General features: G+C 32.2%; 1 protein-coding gene across 2 annotated transcripts in view; it reads left to right on the top strand.

The window, feature by feature from the left end:
- Window positions 1-19,298, top strand: part of LOC129226262 (U8-agatoxin-Ao1a-like) — an 87,720-nt gene that overhangs the window by 64,771 nt on the left and 3,651 nt on the right. The gene's annotated exons all lie outside the window — the stretch shown is intronic.

Below are 19,298 nucleotides of genomic sequence, written 5' to 3'. Positions count from 1 at the left end.
AGTTGCTACATTATAACTATATCTTTCGCATTTAAAATATTTCAAAAAAGTTTTACGGCAAGCGTGTTTTTTTTTTTTTTTGAAAGTAACTTTGTTTTGATTTAGGAATTTCTTCGTTTTACTGCATCCAAAGTAACTGCTTCAGGGTTTGTACATAACAAAATGTATTTGCATGAGTTGGGAGATGGGAAATAAATCATTTCAAAATGCATTTTGTTATAATACGCTGCTAGAAAATATTTTTTCACCGTAAGAAAGAAAAAGTAAAACAAGTTCTAAACTTAACAAGCTCTGTTGAATATAATAACATGTATTAACTAATAAACAAATGATAACGTAACTCACTCTTTTTTCAGAGAGTCAAAAAGCATTTCACAAATGAGTCAAGTTCATACATAGAAAGTTGAGCAAAATTTACTAAGAAACCTCTAATTGTGTACGAACTTATCTTTATTACTAATAATAAAGCTGAAACTCTCTCTGTCTGGATCTCTGTGACGCGCATAACGTCTAGACCGTTTGATTTTTTTTTGTCCATGAAAGTTGGCACAAAATATAATTGTAGCATGGGAGTGTGCACCTCGAAGCGATTTTTCAGAAACTCGATTTCGTTCTTTCTCTATTATAATTTTAAGAGCATTTTCTCGTGCAAAATTATCATAAAATGGACGAGTAAATTACCAAGTTATCATAACGTTAAACCGTAACATGGGCAAGTCAATTGGCAAGAAATTCATCATATACTGTTTGTAAATATACAGGCGAACCAAAGACATTTTAATTTTCTACTACGGGCAAAGCCGTGCGGGTGCTACTAGTTTAAAATATAAATCAGTGGTTCTTTCATTAATGCAATGTGATTTTTTTTGCTTAGGTTTTCTTCATTGATATCGTACTAATTATCACTATAACTGAATCTCCCTTGAAAACATAACTTTGTTTTAATAAGAAATATATTCAGGGATCAATATGCAAATAGCAACATTTAAAACAGAAATTCAAAAATTCGAGAACTGTAAAAAAAGATTACTTTTCTCTCCATTTAGGCTAGTTTTGCTGTTAAACTGAATATTGTTAAGAAAACTTAGCACCTTAAAGGCCTTATCAAACCAGTTTTTTTTTTGGAATGAAAATAAAAAGTTCTGTGACTACCTTTTACAACTTTACTTTTGACTCCTTGCAGAAATTTATAAGGTTCATTCTCTAGTATGTGTAAGTTTTGAACGAAAGTATTTTTCAATTTCAAAACCTTTTGTTTTCTCTTTTTTCATTCTTGCATGAAAGTGTTACCTACTAGAAGTAGCTATAAACAATGATTCAGGTAATTTCCAATTTTTTTACCCAAAAATTAAAAAAATTAAAAAAAAGAGTCCGTGTTTACGGAAATGAAAAAAAAAGTTTAGTGTTTGAAAACGGAAATCAATTTAATATCAAAGTAGTAATTTTTTTAATTGTGCAAACAATGAACTATTTTAATGATTAGCATGAATCTAGTCTTTAGCTCTCTTAAGTACTGCTTAAATTTTAATTATCCTTTTTATTCAAATGTGTCAAAAAAGAATAGAATTATTAATTTACAAATAAGTAAATTTAAGACTGTACTGGTAAGTCATAACCTATACTGGTAAGTTCGTAGTTTGCCTAAAATTGATGTATTTCCCCTCCATCATTTATTCCCACCTCAGAAATAAAGACATTGATAAGGTCTCACGGAGGCGAGGAATTTTCCGTTAATATAGGCCTAACGGATACATTTTTTATGGAATCTTTCTTTTTCTTCGTTACTACAATCTGCACATGTTAAGCATATGAAAACATGTGCACTTCTTTTTTTACATTAATTTACATCCCTGAAATTCAAGTTCACGGAGATGAGATTTCCAAATACACTTGGTTTTTAATCAAAATCTCGTTTTTTTTTTTTTTTTCTTTTAACGAATATAAAACCACTCCTTTATGGCTGAAAATAAACAAGGGTCTTGTACTATGGAAAATAAAATGTCATGTCATTACTGCCATCTGTTTATGAGAAATGGTCTTTTGTGTTAGGGTAACGGAGGTGAGAATTGGTGTTACATTATTTCCCCATTCTGCTACGACGAACTTAAATACAGTATTTAAAAAATGAATATAATTAAACAATTAGTATTTGAGACTCTTGTGAAAGTAATAACGAAAAAAAATACATACTTTTAATTAAACAAGTTATTAAGCAACATAAACAGTCACTCCAGTTGTGTGAAATGACACGGAGGTGAGAAATCACATGTTGAGAGTAAAAAAAAAATGTATTGAAATAAAAATTAATATTAAAAAATTGTTTGCAGGTTTAAATATATAAATTTTTGATGAAATGAAAAAACATTGTTGAATAAATTATTCCATGAAGTTTTTACTGTAAAAAGCATGAACCCCCCCCCCCCTTTGAAAAATGAGTCATAAGCTATTTTTCCGTATTTGTAAGCATACCTTTTCCGTCTTTGGAATTATATTGGTACATGCGTTATCAGAATTCTCTATAATTCGACAAATGTGGAGAAATTTGTTCTGTACTCTCCAGGTATGCTGCATAGTTTGTTTTTTAATGAAAAATTGTTCACTTTCTAAATCTTATGTTAAAATTTATTCCCTTCCTAAATTTTGAAACAAGAAGCCCTCATTTAAAACATTCTCTCAAGTCATTGTTTTCTTCAAGAGAATTAAAATTAATTACTTTTACAAGCCTTGAAAAACTTTACATGTCTCGTTGAGTGGTATGAAAATTTTACGACCAGTGTTGATTGTGTTGTTTGAAATAAACAGGGTAGGAAAATGTCTTAGTTACAAACATTAAAATATTGAACGGTAAGTCAGTATGTGCTACTTCATTAATAATACATAGTGTCTCATTAATATTTATACTGGAGGTGTAAGAGACACTATGACGATTCGAAATTAAATTCAATTTCATGATCGGAAACAGCTCGTTCTTGTTGTAGAATGCCTTCTTAGAGAGCTCGAAAGCACAAAAGTTGTCCTTTTGGGTTCAAAATACTTTGAAGCCACAGATGTAGTGCAACTAGTTACTCGCTTCTGTAACAGCAGCCTCTGGGCGCCGCATTGACCACGGGAGCATTGAAAAACCTCAAAAATAAACGAACAAAAGTGGCTTCCTTTACTTAAGTTAGTTGTTTGTTCTAAAAAGTTTACAGTAATAATTTTCTTATTTAAATTTTCCTCTGGTTTTCTTGTTTTTTAATATTGTTACAAATTCTGTAAATAGTAATTATTGTAGTAACGTAACCTGTAAATAGTTTCCCGTAATGAATATACAGCCCCTTTACACTCGGCCGAAGTATACGGCCCCCCTATTCTTTTTCTTCTTATTTCATTCACTGATTTTATCAATGAAAGTGTAGAACGGTGTAGCATTTTCTGGAATATTTGAGAGCTCTCTTTTCGGTATATAAGCCGTTATGCTGGATAAAAAGTTTAGTTTCGATTGAGAATTTGTGCTGAGAGTGTATTAGCTCTGTTTATTGCAAGGCATTTCGCTGTGTTGTTTTTCGTATTTGGAAGCAAATACGTGTGTAACCGTTGAGTTTACGGTTTGAGTGATATTTGCTTAATTGCTGATGATTAATTTAGCAGTTGTTGACGATCTTCCCTGTACATAGTGTAAATAAATTTCCTGTGCTCTTAATCAAGAACTGTGTCGTCCTTTCAAGAAAGTTGGAAGTCTCACCGGATCCGTTACAATATTGTTCTCCCAGACTCTTTGCCATTTACTGGGTGCTGCTCATTTAACTATTTTCTCGAGAAACATGTAGTTTGAAACAGTGAATTGAAAAAAAAAAAAAACAGCGTTAATAAATCACAAAAATTACAAAACTGCTGCGTATGCAAGGGTTTGTTTTTTCCAGATGAGAAACTTTTTTTTTATGCAGAAAAACCTTGAACTTGTGACTAATTACTTGTTACCGAAAAATAGGCTTGATTATTGCATTTTTATTTCATGTCTTTCTGTGAACGACTACACATTCGTTGAATTTTAATGCATTGGTAGTCTTCAGGTAAAAGGCTACGTATGCACAAAATACAACGGTTTCAGTGCATTCAGTATCTCAAACACCAATTTAGAAAATTTTAGGCAAACAGCAAGTAGCAACTTAGTACCTGTAAAACACCGTCTTCCGCATGAATCAGCTACTTTAGACTTTGCAATGCTATTTGATTCCTAATCGTCATTGTGCCTCTGATAGCCTGTAAGTTTGTGTCGTTTATGGGACACCTTGCATAGTAAAGTATTTTTACATACTGGATACAGAAGACCATTACGATATTTGCCCTCTACTTTTCATGAAGATGCATCAAATCCCGAATGGTAACTGCATCAAAGAATGCCAATGATGAATTACAATTCCGTTTGAATGTCTAAGAAAAAAAATTAAGTTCATTACATGCATATGAATCCAGAAACTAGAAAGCGGAACTGACAAGGCATGTAGATTTGTAATGTTCATCGTCAGCAGCAAATGGCTCAGATACATCTAAACTCGATTGCAAGCTTTCTTGGCTATGGAGAAATGAGCTGCGGCCAAGTGAAGGAAATAGTTCCTTGCGCTTTGCCAGATAATCGGGGGAAATTACGCACTTTGCTTTAGAAATCGGATTAGTTAGTTAAACCGACGCAAAAGGGACATTTTTTTGTCATAATTTCTGTGAATCGTTAAATATTTTCAATTTTAAGAGCGGTGCAGCGCGGATCCATACATTCATTTGCAACTGAACGAACCAGCCAATCAGAGCTCACAAACAGTTGGCGATCTCCGGATATTCTGCGTTTGGCGCGATTTTGCTCAAGTGCTCCACTCTCGTTCGCTCGTCGTCCGCTGTAGTTCACTATTTTCGCTCGTTTTATTTTCTATCTTACTTGCTCGTTTTTCTATTTTCGTATCATTGATAATGGAATCTACGACGCCAAAATTGAGCTATGTGTTTCAGCCACACAAGCAAGGCAGCGCTTTGAAGAGCTCTGCAAAGACTATAGTTATGAATGTGTTTCATAAATTGCAAGTAAGAAATCCCAACGATTCTGTCACTGAAATTTTGGACAAAATTTCGGACTTGACAAGTGTTTCAACCCGCAGCATCTTACGAATGCAAAATGAATTTAAGATCCAAGGCTCTTTTTCCACACCTGGGAGAAAAAGGCCCGCAAGAAAAGGCAAAGCAACGCGAATGCAAAAGTTCGACGACTTCGTCCTGTCTGCCATTCGAAGGAAAGTGCATTTGTTTTTTAAAAGAAATGAAATACCAACGGTGGCGAAAGTCATGAAGACTATTAACGAGGACGCTGACCTACCAAATTTGACAATCGCCACAACAAGAAGATTGATGCAAGATTTAGGGTTTGTGTACAAGAAGAGATCAAGGAATTCTATGCTGATAGAGAGGGAAGACAACCAAGTCTGGAGACGAAAATATTTGAGGCAAATTCGCCACTACCGAAATGAAGGAAGGACTGTGTACTATACAGATGAAACCTGGGTGAATTTTGGTCACACAAAGCAAACAGTGTGGCAGGACACTTTCATCAAGAGGCCGAAAGAAGCATTTATGTCTGGCCTCTCAACGGGATTAAAAGCTCCTACAGGAAAAGGATCCAGGTTAATAATTACTCATGCTGGAAGTGAGAAAGGCTTTGTGAAAGGAGCTGCTGATGTATTCAAGGCAAAAAAAAGCAAAGGAGATTATCATGAAGAAATGAATGGAGATTACTATGAACAATGGTTTAAAAATAAATTGCTGCCAAACCTTGACCCCAACAGTATTATAGTTATCGACAATGCTTCATACCACAGTGTTTTTGTGGAAAACATTCCCAACACTTCCACCAAAAAAGATGACATTCGACAATGGCTGACATCAAAAAATATCGCTTGGAATATGCTGAAAGCTAAACTTTTGAATCTTGTACAAAATGTCCGCAGCAAGTATGAGGAGTACCGGGTTGATAGGATAGCGGCTCTTCATGGTCATACTGTTTTGCGACTTCCCCCTTATCACTGTGAGCTGAATCCCATTGAAAACATATGGAGTGTTGTCAAAGGGAAGGTGGCAGCAGAAAACAGAACATTTAAAGAAAAAGAAGTGGAAGAGCTGACAAAAAAAGCTATTGATAATGTCTCAGATGAAACGTGGAAGAACTGCGTTGGCCACATTATTAAAGAAGAAGAACTAATGTGGGAACTTGATGGAATGTGCGATACTGCTGTTGATAACTTGATAATTCATTTTGATCCCGATTCAACCGACACTGCTTCTGAAGGAATGCTTAGTACAGAAGAAGTCATGTCATCCTAAAAATTAAGGCTTCTGTAATTGCGGGTGATATTTTGTCGAGTTTTTTGTAAAAGGTCTAGAACAGCAAAAGATATTGGACAAAATGAAAATCCAGATCTATGTTAATGAGTAAAATTATGGCAATGATGCAATAGAACTATTACATAATTCAATTCAATTAAAACTTTATTGCAATATCAAATATTTTATAATGTTTCGTAAAATATTTTAAAATTGATCAACTAATAGAAATAAAACGATTGTACATGAATCATAATCTTTTACATTCCCAAAGGAAATGCAAATAACGCTTTGGTTGGACTAGAACATTTTCTTTATCAACATCGACTAGTTAATTCATCCTATATGACTTTTGATTCTAGATTCAAAAAACTTCAGACATTTTTTCTTGTTTTAGTTGTTTATATGCATTATCGAAGATGAAATTACCATGTGACAGAGACTAATATTTTAAAATTTACAGCAAATACACATGTTTTATTAATTGTTATTTAATGTATTTTAATTTGATTTCAATTATCAATCTCCGAATAAACATCTCGTCGTAAAAAAAGCTCTATTTTCACTTCAAGTATTTCACACACAATTGTATGTAATGAGCAATTTAAATGTGCTATTTTGTTTTATAAATTGTTCCTTAAATGAAAAGAATCAACATATTCATTTATAGAGATGCACTGAATATTCATGCTGCGTTTTTGGAGGATAAAACGTATATTGGGTTCTATCGAATACTTCAATATTCAGCAACTAATAGTAAACAAATTCAAATGTTTGATAATTAGAAATCAAACTTTTTTTGTCATATATTGAATGAAAGTTACAATATAGTATAATTCAAAATTAATTGAAACTGTTACTTAACAATTTTATCATATTATAATAATTTTAATGAGAGAAAGAAAAAAACTCTCTTGTTAAATTTAAATTGTGTTGCTTTTCAATGTTTTCTTAATTCTTAATCATTATTTATTATCATGTTATTAAAATTTAATAACCCTTTGCACTTATAGAGAAATCAAAAATATCTGGCAATGTTGGACTTTCTTAATTTTAATGGATGATCATACAATTTATCAGTTACCAAAGAGAATAACATACCACAAAATCAGTTGAAAAAATTGTAATTTGTAATGATAATTTAAACAACTTTGGTTTCTATTTGTATGTAAGATAAATGCAAGATTCCTTATTTATGACATAACAGGTTGCCATGATTATGAGTTCTCAAATCATGTACAGTGTTTATATGAATCATGTTTGTTCTAAACTGTAAAGCAGCTAATTCAACAAAGCTGGGTTTTGTTCGGATTTATTTTAAACTTTATATATATAGATTAACAATTACACTTAATGTGGATAAATTTGCGATGTAAAATGGAAATGCGTTTACTTCCCCCCCCCCCCAAAAAAAAAAAAACATTGGCATAAAATTGATATTTTGTCTGGGGCAGTTTTTTCCAGCGCGGAAACAACTGACATGAAAAACAACATATTATAATTAGGCAAGACATTAAAAAAAATTAAAAAATTGATTTGAATTTTGACATCTTGAATTCAAATTATGTTTTTCGCAATCACGAGTGTGTGTTTGTGTCTGTGTGCAGGCATGTGTGTGTGTGAAGGAATGTGTGTGTGTGAAGGTATGTGTGTGTGCAGGCCTTTGTAAGTGTGTATGTGTGTGTGTGTGCGCGTGTATGCATGCGTGCGTGTGTGTGACGGATATGGACGCAACCTAGAGACGGTGCTCGCTAGAGGGGCAGCATGGGAGAGGCAGGTCGAAGGTGGTGCTGCAGAGGGTGATGGCGGGGGGAAAATCAGCTAACATCATTCAACAGTCAAGTTAAAGCAATAAGCAATCGTGATTGCTCAAAAAAATGAAATAGCAGAAAATAAACCTAAAAAATACAGTATAATAAAAAGCAGAAAAATTTCGCATTAAAAATATAACACTGTTATAAAATCAAATGTCAGAACGAATGTGATTTTTATTAGCGGCTGGTGCTGCAGAAAAGAAAATATTACAGCGTTAAATCCAGGGCTGTGGAGTCGGAGTTGGACTGATTTTGGGGTAAAGGAGTCGGAGTCGTTAAAAAACATGCCGACTCCGACTCCAGGATTTTTTTTCTTTCATTTTCACTGACTCTCCTTACATTTTTTGAAAACTGACCACTAATTGGTTCGATTACATGTATAAAAAGCTACAAATGAGAAAATAACTGCTGTTATGGCAATCAGCTAGCATGAGCGCTTACCGAACATTCTGTAGCCGTCCCCTAGTTTGCTTGCTTTTTAACTTAACTAATAGCAACTGTCATCAAACGGTTTTGTTGCCTAGCATTCCCAAGTAATCACTTTCAAATAAAAATAGAAGTATAGTGTTTTGTTTGATCTCAGTTATAAAATAGTAAAAGGAATGTAACAATTTAGTAAGCGGAGACCCGTATCTCGGGTTTAAACTTTTGAGGGTGTTCGGCAAATTCAAATAAGTTCTGGCGCGAAAGCACGAATCCAAAAGATCCGATGAAACAATCTAATGTTTTTTTAAAATTATTATTAAGAATATTTCTATAAGCTTAGTTCTCACTAAAAAGTATGGAACAAAATAAGTGTAAATGATTTCTTGGTTACAACACTCAATAATTACAGTTACGAATCTTAAAATATTCATATTAAGGGTAACTCTAAAGCAGCCAATAAAATTTAAATTAAAAATTTAGCGAAGAAGAAATATAGGTATAGCAAAAGCTATTCGTACAAATTTATATACTGCCGTATCTTGGGTAAAATTTGCTCCTGACGTATATGTGCCCTATTTTCGTTGAAATTTTATTGATGAAATATAATTAAAAATATATTCGGAAAATTTTAGGAATTAAAGTATTTATATTTTTTATAAACTCTGAAATCAAATTCAGGTGACACCTACCAGATAGGTGTTACCCGGGACAAACGACCCCCTCTCAAGAACTTAGACTTAGAAAAAAAGCTTTTTTTTTCTCTCAAGTTACAGCTTTCAAAAATTGAAAGCACACGATTTGATCAATATATATTTGTCAAACATTAAAAAGGGGCAAATTACAAGTAATCCTTTTCAATTTAGAAAAATAGGGGGAGGGGGAATTTTTGAGTCATCTCACTTTTAAAGTCGTAACTATTGGAAAATTTAATTTTTAAATTGAATTTCTTATGTTGTATGCATTTTGGGTTAATAATAAAATACAAAATGCGAAATTTTCATAAAAAGGAATTCTTTTTTCAATCTCTGTTTTGTGGTTTTACCCCTTCCCCTGAAGGGGGAGCAGGAATTGAGAAAATAAAATAAAAATAAAAAAGTCCGGAGTTGGAGTCGGAGTCAGCCGCTTCAAAATCCAGGAGTCGGAGTCGGCCATTTTCCTTCCGACTCCGCAGCCCTGGTTAATCCCATAAATAGGCAGAGCTGCATACACATGTTTCGAGTTTATAGGCGTGCGCACGGGGGTCACCAAGGGTACCGTGGTACCCCCATTAGCTCGTAGAAACAAAAGTTAATACAAAAATGGCTAAAATTTTAGATTTTTGGTTTCATTACCTTCTTACCTCCTACGCTTTTAAAATGATTTTTTCTCACAATGCTTAAAAATTTTCCTTAAGCAAGCAAGTATGGGAGCCTTTCCCATTGTAATTTCAACCTCCCTGTACAGTGGTACCCCCATTTTTGAAGTCCTGCGCACGCCTGTGTTCAAGTTTACAAAGAACCTCTCATTGAATGCACCAAAACAATTACATCTGTGAAATTTAGTGAAAGCCTATTGGTACGTATTTTACTTTTATATTTAAAGGTGCGTTGGATAAGTAATACAGTTGATTAAGATCATTCTTGATAAAGTAGCCAAAACTAAGTTCAAAAGGAAATTGGAAACCCAAAATTGCTGTGTCAATTTAAAGTTGGCTAAGAAGGAAGAACTAGTATCACTTCATCCTCAGTAATAACTCCAAAATCATCTGCAACAAGTCAATAAAAATCGACACAATTTCTTTTAGTTCTTGCGAATTCAGCAGTATTTTTTTTAATTTGTAACATCAACTTTCAACAGTAATTTATGGTTTTCTTTATGTAAGTTTCACAAAGACAAAATCACCAGTTTTAGTACTTCTGTAGCTGAACTACCAATTCATACTAGATCGTCATAGTCGTTGTGTAATTCACTAATATAAATATTTCATCAGAGTTGCTATTGATTATAAATTCCTCACTATTAGGATTGGACCCACTTCCTATATAGTAAATATGTACGGGGTAAGTGAAACCCCTCTTCTTAAACACTTATTAACAATAAAAATTCTTGCTGCAATATGCACTTTAAGTTAAACTATACACAAAAGTTTAATTATTATAAAAAATAAATAAAAACTAACCTGGAAACACTTCTTTGAAAAATTCTTGCTGCAATATGCACTTTAAGATAAACTATACACAAAAGTTTAATTATTATAAAAAAATAATAAAAACTAACCTAGAAACACTTTTTTGAAAAATGTTGCTTAAACTCGCAAGAAAAAAAAAAAATCAGATTTTTTTTTTTTTTTTTGGACAAAGTTCTATGACCTAGAAAAAAATTCCGAGAAACTCAAAATATATGCAAGACCAATCACTGTAATGAAATATCATATGATCAGTGTAAAAAAGTATAAAAGCTATATCCATATTTCAGTTTTAAAGGGGTGACCCACTTTCCCCAAACAACCCCAAAAGTAATTTTTAAAAAAGTTTCTTGAATATTTTAATTGCATTGCATTGCTTGAATATTTATCATTTCAAGGGCATTTTAAAGGAATTTCGAGGTTATCAAAAACTTACCAGTGGGAATCATAAATATATTGTGTTTTTTTACCCATCCCCCTTCTGCTTTTCTTTGTTTCAAAGTCCTTTTTATATATCAATACAAAAAATACTTTCCTGCAGTTGAGGCTAACCTAACCTGGCAGTGTCTAATGCTGTGATTAGGATCTGCGTAGAATTTATATTGCTGCCAAGTTAGGTTTTCCCTAACTATAGTGATGTATTAATGAACAGTTATTAAGTCATAGAAACTTTGGTTGAATATATTGAATGATATTTTTACATTAGAACTGAATAAAAATAAAAATCAATAATTTTCGATTTTGAAGATTCCCCAGTAAATTTTTCTGGCTGCGCTACTGACCCACGAGACCGAGTGGATGCCCCCCCCCCCTCCTTGAAAAAAAAAAAAGAAAAAGTAATCATTATTCATTCTCTGTAGTGTAACATACTTGATCACATAATAAATTTATGTAGAAAGTTTATGAAGTACATTTTGCAAGTTTTTCTCATAGCGTAAGAACATTAATCACATTGCTTACCTAGGTTTCTTTTTTTGAGTAAATTTTAATGCATTACGATTGTTTTTGAGAAAATTTGTCAGGCTTTTTTTGAAATAAAAAAAAAGTAATAATTTCTACCAGTAACGACTTTTATATTTCTGAGAAGAGGAAATAATTTTTAGAACAAAATACTTGAATTAAATACCGTTTTTTATAAAGTGGTGGGGGGGGAGCATTTCTTATTCAATAAAATGAAAATCAATTGCTATTCTGTCATACCGCTCATTGGTTTCTCGACTGAAAGTAGATCCTGCTTAATAAGTCCCCCCCCCCCTTCTTCTGACGAGCGTACCAAACATTTTAATTTCTCATTTTTATCCCGTAAAACTGCAATTCCATGTACGAGCTCGACTCTAACATAAAAATCAGTTCCGTGTGAAGTATGCCAAAGCGGATTAATTCGCCAAGCAGGCAACTGCGAGTGCGGTGTCTTATCGGAGATCCTCCTTACAAACCTACAGGCGGTCTTTTCACTCAGTGTTTTTCCTCCGCGCGTAATGACGTCACTGACAAGTTAACTTGCAAGCTAGTATAGAATGACTGCTGCTTCCTTTCCTGTGACAACAAACCCACTATCATGTTTAACAAGAGTCTTTGAGCAAATCTCAGTTCTGCAACTAGTTACGTGTCGCTCAATTAAGCTCAGATAAGTAATCTCAGTTCGCAATCAGGATGGAAACTCCAGGGACTTTATCTTCTGGTCCCATAACCGAAAGCAATTTTCCGGAAATAATGTCATTTCACTCAAAGCTGATTAGCTCGGGCCATTATACACGCCACAATTTGTAACTGTAAGCGCATTGTTGGAAGAAAAGCATCGTTAGCAAAGGTAAAGTCATATCTTTCAGAAATTTCTCCGATAAAAGTGGGAATTGTTTATCTAGATATTTAACTTCGGAAAGAGATTTGAGATCATTTGTTTGAAGTTTTAAAGGAAAATGGTCGTTTTACTCTAACGTTTGATTCGTATATTTTAAAGACAATAGACAAACTTCGCTTTAAACGCTCTATTAATTTAAGTTCTTTCGAACTTAGCGTTGAATTAAATTTCCCTTTTATGCTCAAAGATATCCATGAATTTAATGTATGCATTTCGTTTACTGATAATGAACAAGGAAACATATTTGTACACTTTCTTGTTGTTGTTGAAAGCATAATTGTCCTTAACAAAAAAAAAAAAAAAAAAACGCGACCCCAATAAAATCTATTTCATATTGAAATCAGAAAAAATTAAAAGTTAGATTTCACATTAGAAGTAGCACGAAAAATCACACTTAAATCAGTTTTTACTCACAATATTTTTTAGCTGAATCTTAGACATTAAAAGAGAAAGCGGAAAACTTGCTATTATTTTTAAAATATATCTGGATTTAGATATTTTGAGCAGTCTTGCATAAAATGTTTGAGTTTCAAATTCAAACTGCATTGCTTCATTAATTTTTCAGTGAAACAACCTTAGCTTTGCCTCAATTTTTGGTGATATTCAGAAATTATTTCTATCATTAATACATGCAAATTAGAAACTTTTTTTTTTCTTTTTTGTGCTTTATTCTTTATTTTTGCACTTTTAGTATACCTTAATCATATTTAATGCTATTGTTCTTACCAGCAATTTATTACCAGTAATTATCGAACAAAATGTCTGTGTTTCATGTTTTTTGCAGTTGAGTCTGTTTTCTTTAATCACTGTTGTATAGCAATTTCTGAAACATTTTTATTTTGCTTTTCCAAAACAGTATAATTAAGTTTTTCAAAAAAAAAAAAAAAACCTTCGTAAATGCATTTACTAAAGTTTTTTCGCGTTTCCCCCCCCCCCTTCTTTTTGTGCTCTTATTTAATTTAAGATGTCTCCAGAGTGTCGTTTTCTCAGTCAGAAAACAAACGAGGCGAGCGTAAAATTTGAAGCATTTATGATCCATTTGAAGCAAACGATGTGATATAAAGTATACATATAGGGCACTTGTACTTAATACTATATTTCTTTTGTTACATACTTATCCATTTAATTGCATTTATTAATAATGATATTTAATCTTTATTTATACATCCCTCTCTTTGACGTCAGTTGGTATATTTATTTGAATTGTTCACGCTGTTCCATAAAAGTATTTAACTAAACTTATTTATCAACGGTTTTATTACTATCATTTTTATTTTAATGTACTTGGTTATGATTATTTTTTATATTTAACTCTTCTTGACCTGCCTCATGAGTCATTTTTTTTCTTTTAATCGCAAATGCTTTTTTTTAATTGAATTACTATATAATATATACTTTAACCTTTAGTATATAAAAAGCTATCCTCCTACTACTACTCTTAAATTCCACAGCTTATTTTAATGTTGGACTGTATATTTGAATGCTTGCCTCTGTGTGGAGTTGTGCGTTTATATTGTACGTACAACAGGACATTGTACAAGAGTTGTAAGTACTGCTGCACCCTAACCTGTATATCTGAGCGTAGCTGTGTTACCGCTATAGATTAAGCTAAGTTAAAAGGACGTACCGTGTTAGCTAAATGCAATTAATAAAATTTATGCAAGAGAGACAATTACCCTCCGATCTATCCACTTGGACGAACACAATGTTTTCGAAACTGTATCCGAAAATGATCGCAAATCTTAATAACTGGTTCTCGATCCTAATGAGAATTTTACAGATGGCTTACTCATCCTCACAGAAGAGTAATTGAATGAATACATGCATGATAAAACGGATGAATTAGCAAATTATGAGTACTATATAATTGATAAAATAAACAATATATAAAACAAAATGAAGAAATAGTGCAATTATAAGTGTACTATTAAATGAATCAATAAGATAGTAACTGAATTAAACTAGTTTCTTGTAGCTGTCACTAACATTTCTTCTTTAATGATATTATAAATCGTAGGATCCAACGTATTGCTACAAATTTGGTAAATAGTAAATATTTTTGCGTTTATATATGCTTGCTTTGTTGCAATTTGGCTAAATGTGGTGTTTATCCCATTAATTTTCGCTTAAAGTTACCGTAGTTCTTGAAACTTTACCTATATGTAGATTTTACCTGTAAGAACCATTTCAACATTTTGCTTTTGGGATTGCCGAGAAATTTAAGCGAAGTCGCTAAGTTGGCAGATTTTTAGCGACCTTTTTTTGTGGCAAATTTGGCGAGACACCAAGCATGGCGGCATTTGGAGACTTTTCGAACATAAAGATTAATATTTTAAATCATTGAGATTTTTCCGATCATTTTTAAAGGATTAAATCTCAGATGATATATTAATATATTTTATTTTTCTTATTGGGAAAAATAGGGTATTTTTGATCGCAAAAAAAATGACAAAAATCAGTTTTTTTGGAGCGATTGACACCAGAATTTAGCGTTTGTTTCTATGTAGGTTCACATTTATTTCAAATTTGATCTTAAACGTAGCATTACTTCTTGAGATATAGCACTCTGAACAAGAAAGAACTTCCGATTGCAGTACCTCCTTTTGAGCTATAGACGCCAAAATAGAATCAGCTCGTTTACTCTCTAGGGACTACCTGTCGATAAATTTTTGTTTGATTCCGTTCATTGTTTCTTGAGCTATAGTATTCACAAGTTATGGCAAAAACGTTCGATTGATGAACCCAGTTTGAGCTATTGACACAAAAGAGAATAAGCACCGTTTTGGGGTCAGCATATGGACTAAATTTTGTTTGATTCTGTCAGTTACTTTTTAATTTATAGCAGGCACGCATAGTTGAAGAAATGTTCAATTGCCCCTTGGAAGAATTTACACCAAATCCTAATGGGCATCATTTCATATGGGACAAAAAATGTGTAGTAAATTTCGTTTAATTTCAAGCAGTAGTTTTTGCTCTAGAATGGCCACAAAAACTGGTATCACACATACAGACATTTTCCAAAAAAAGTTCGAAATACACTCAGTACATCTCAAAAAGTTCGAATCCGCCAAAATTCGAGAATTTGAAAATTTGCAAGAAACCAATACTTTGTTTTATGTATTAGATTTCAAAGCAAGTAAAAATGATAGAATAAAGAATAAATCATTGGACAAATAAACCATTCAATTAGTGAATGATGAAATGAATTAATAAGCGTATCAATGAGTAAATGATTGTACATATAAATTAGTAAAAAACTAGGGGGTTAAACACACTGCTCTCACCGCTCACCAATCTCCGTTTATCCCGGTGGGTCAAAATTAATGATTTAAGTACTTTTCAGTGTGTCAGGACATCCGTGCATATCCTCAGTACATCCTCAGGATGGGAAGTACGGCCCCTTAACCCATTTTCGGCCAAAGGTCGAGTTAGATCTGGAGTAAAAAATGCCGCTATTTCCACTGATGTCAAAAAGAAAACTGTGACAATTCCTTCACTTTTTACTGATAGATTTAATGAAGAAAGTAATGCCTAAATTTCAGCTAATCCTAAAAAATAAAAAATGAGCTAAAAACGCAAATATTAATGAAACTCCATAATTAAGTTAGAGCATGAAAACAAATTGCGTAGAACGCGGAAAATTCCACCCTTTCCGACGATGTATGATACTAATATGTGCAAGTAATTTTCACCCCTTTAATAGGCAATTTACGCAAAATTTGAGCTTGAAAAATTAATTAAAAAAACTAATTCGAAATTTAAAATACAAAACCCCAAACGCAAATCACCAGAGTTCGAAACAATTTTGTACAACATTTCGAGGCTGTAGGTACTATGGGATCTCATAGATGCAGGCCCGCCACAGACTTCCTTTCAAAATTTCTTTGACCTTATTTTTTTTAGTACAGGGACATTACGTTTACGTGGCTCGATGCAGGCTTCTACATACAATGCACAAATAAACAGAAAATGAAAATTTTTGGACTTACGTCAGTCCGGCTCTGGGGTACAAATACTACCGAGATAATAGAAAGGTTCGTCTATGTGAAAGACAGCGGTCCCAACTACTAGGTTGGAACAGTGTATGTCGTAAACAGGGTTCTAATTTCCCCCCTCTTTAATTAAAAAAAAATGCGGCGAAAACATTAACAGTAACTCTCCAGGGAAGCAACTTTTCCGTACGGGGCTCTTTAAGGAAGTTAAGTATATGATATTCACTTGTGGAACGAAAAATAATCCACGCTGTTTAATAAGTGAATATTTTATACAAAAAATTTCAAATTCTACGAATACAACGTTAGATGTTAAAATCCATGAAAAATAATTATTTTACATGTTTTGAAAACTGCAACAAAGGGCAGCATTCGATGACATAGAAAGCTAATAATGCAAGAAATCGATTTTTAATAACAGATATAGTTGTTCACAAAATTACATTTGCAATACATGAACGCAATATTACTTACAGTTGAATTTATTTTTTGAACCATTTTTTTTGTAACTGTTACTATTGTTATTGTTGTATTTAAAATTCTAGTAAATTGCTGCATCTGTTTACTGTTATTCTTGTACTTGTTATTGGTGCTCATCAATAACAGAAAATGTTCGCGAAATTTCATTTGCAACACATAATGCGCAATATTATTTACAATTAATGAGTTTCACTCAGTAATGAACTTAAAGAAACTTCTCACCAGAAATTCGACCTTCTTTTTTTTTTGTTTTTGTCTGTTTAATTTCATTTTCTGTATTCACAAGTTTTCAATTTCTACAAAAAAACCTCAGTTTCATTGTTCTATTTTTGTAACTCACTTACAACAAACAGTAATTAAATATGTTTCGTTAACAATTTCGAATTGAGGAAGCACAATCATAATTAAGTTACGACAAACTGAAGTACTTACCGGCCAAAGTTATAAAAAATCTTATGAAACCGAAAAGAAGAACGGAATTAAGGTTTACGAAGCACCTCTTTTGAAGATGAGACGATTAGTGAAAGTAATTAGAGTAACCTAATGTGAAGGTTCTAAGACTTCTATAACTTATAAAGAACAAAAAAAAAAAATACATCCCCGAAAGAAAGACAATCAAACCGGAAGCTCAATGAAAGGTTTTCATAATGATGAAAGGTATGAAATTATTTTGTTTGTTTAACAACTTCCTCATAACAAGTAGAAGTACAGGAAAATAACTTTGTTATTTTATGTCTCGGTGATTATTTTAATCAGTGTTAGCTATCTCCAAATTTTTAGTTATCTAGAACTTTCTTAAACAAACATTCATTAAGTTCAATAAAACATTTGAGCTTAAGATAAGAATATTTTAGAAAAGACAGTTTTCTGCGTCTTAATTTTACTTTCCAGCATAAATGAATTATTAAAATATATTGCGAATCATCATGTAAGTAAAATCATATGAGAATTTATTTTATGCAGCAGAGGTTTCAGTAATATATTTTTATTTGCAGTTAAACACATTAAAATTAAAAATAAGTTAAGTATGTAAAACAAATCGGTTACGATTCGAAAAAAAAACAAAAAACATGAAATATATTAGGAACTGTTATCAGAATTTTTCAAAGATAATTTAATGAAGACAGCACAGAATGTTTAGAAAGATTTGCATAAAAAAAGAACACAATGTTTTGTAGCCCATATTTCTAAGCAACAAATGACGTCACATTCGGAGTACTTTATGAAGATATTTTTAAACCAGTGCAACTTGATTTCAATATGGCGAGTTGGGGCTAGAAAGCGAATTTTTTGGGGGGGTTAAGTATGCGAATTCACATACTTGCCCCGAGTAAAGTTTTTTAAGTCGAATCGTTAAAAAATTGAAACGAAAATTCTGTAAAGCGACAATTTATTTAAATAATTCCATTAGTTACACTATTTTTGAGCTTATTATTATTAATTTATATATATATATATATATATATATATATATATATATATATATATATATATATATATATATATATGCCTATACAATAGCACAAATCCCAAATACCTGCCCTATTATAGGAAATGCCAACAAGAGAAGAATCAGTAAAGGGAGAACCCCACCAAACGCAATGTTGCACGTATGGTGCATTCCTTAGCAGGTGTCAAAACAAAAATACGAATTTATTGCTGATACTAGACAGATTATCCAAGAAATAAAAGAAAATTTTTCTTCATTTACAACCTTTAAAAAAAATAAAGTTTAAAAAGTTCGCCAATTCTATCGCCGGTCTCCCCTACATACTGTACTAATGTACATCACTTGTAAGCACGCTTTGCACGAAAAACGTTACTTTTCTATCTGATTAACTAAAAGTTCTTAAAAACTGTTTTTCTTCTTTCTCTCCTTTTCAACATACATACAGTAATTGATTAAAATAGACTTATTTTTCAGAAAAATCCAATTATTTAAATTTTTGAGTATCCAAATGAGATCCGGTTCAGTCCCAATTAATTCGGATGAATAGAGTTCTAATGTAAAATGCTTTTAAGGGAAAGCAAAAGTTCTTTAACTGAAAGTGATTAAAATCATACAATTAATATTTACTTGATTAAATAGATAGGCTTCTAATATATCTATTGCTGCAACTGAAACGATTTACTGTAAATGAGTCTCCATTTGACCTTTTTTTTTAATAGTTTATTTGTGGTTTTATTATTCAGTGTGTGAAGATCTTTTTTAGTAA

Source organism: Uloborus diversus, chromosome 7 (genome assembly GCF_026930045.1).
Source record: "Uloborus diversus isolate 005 chromosome 7, Udiv.v.3.1, whole genome shotgun sequence".
NCBI classification, from domain to species: domain Eukaryota; kingdom Metazoa; phylum Arthropoda; class Arachnida; order Araneae; family Uloboridae; genus Uloborus; species Uloborus diversus.
Note: the sequence above shows the minus strand (reverse complement) of the source record. Positions and strands in the feature narration are given on the sequence as shown.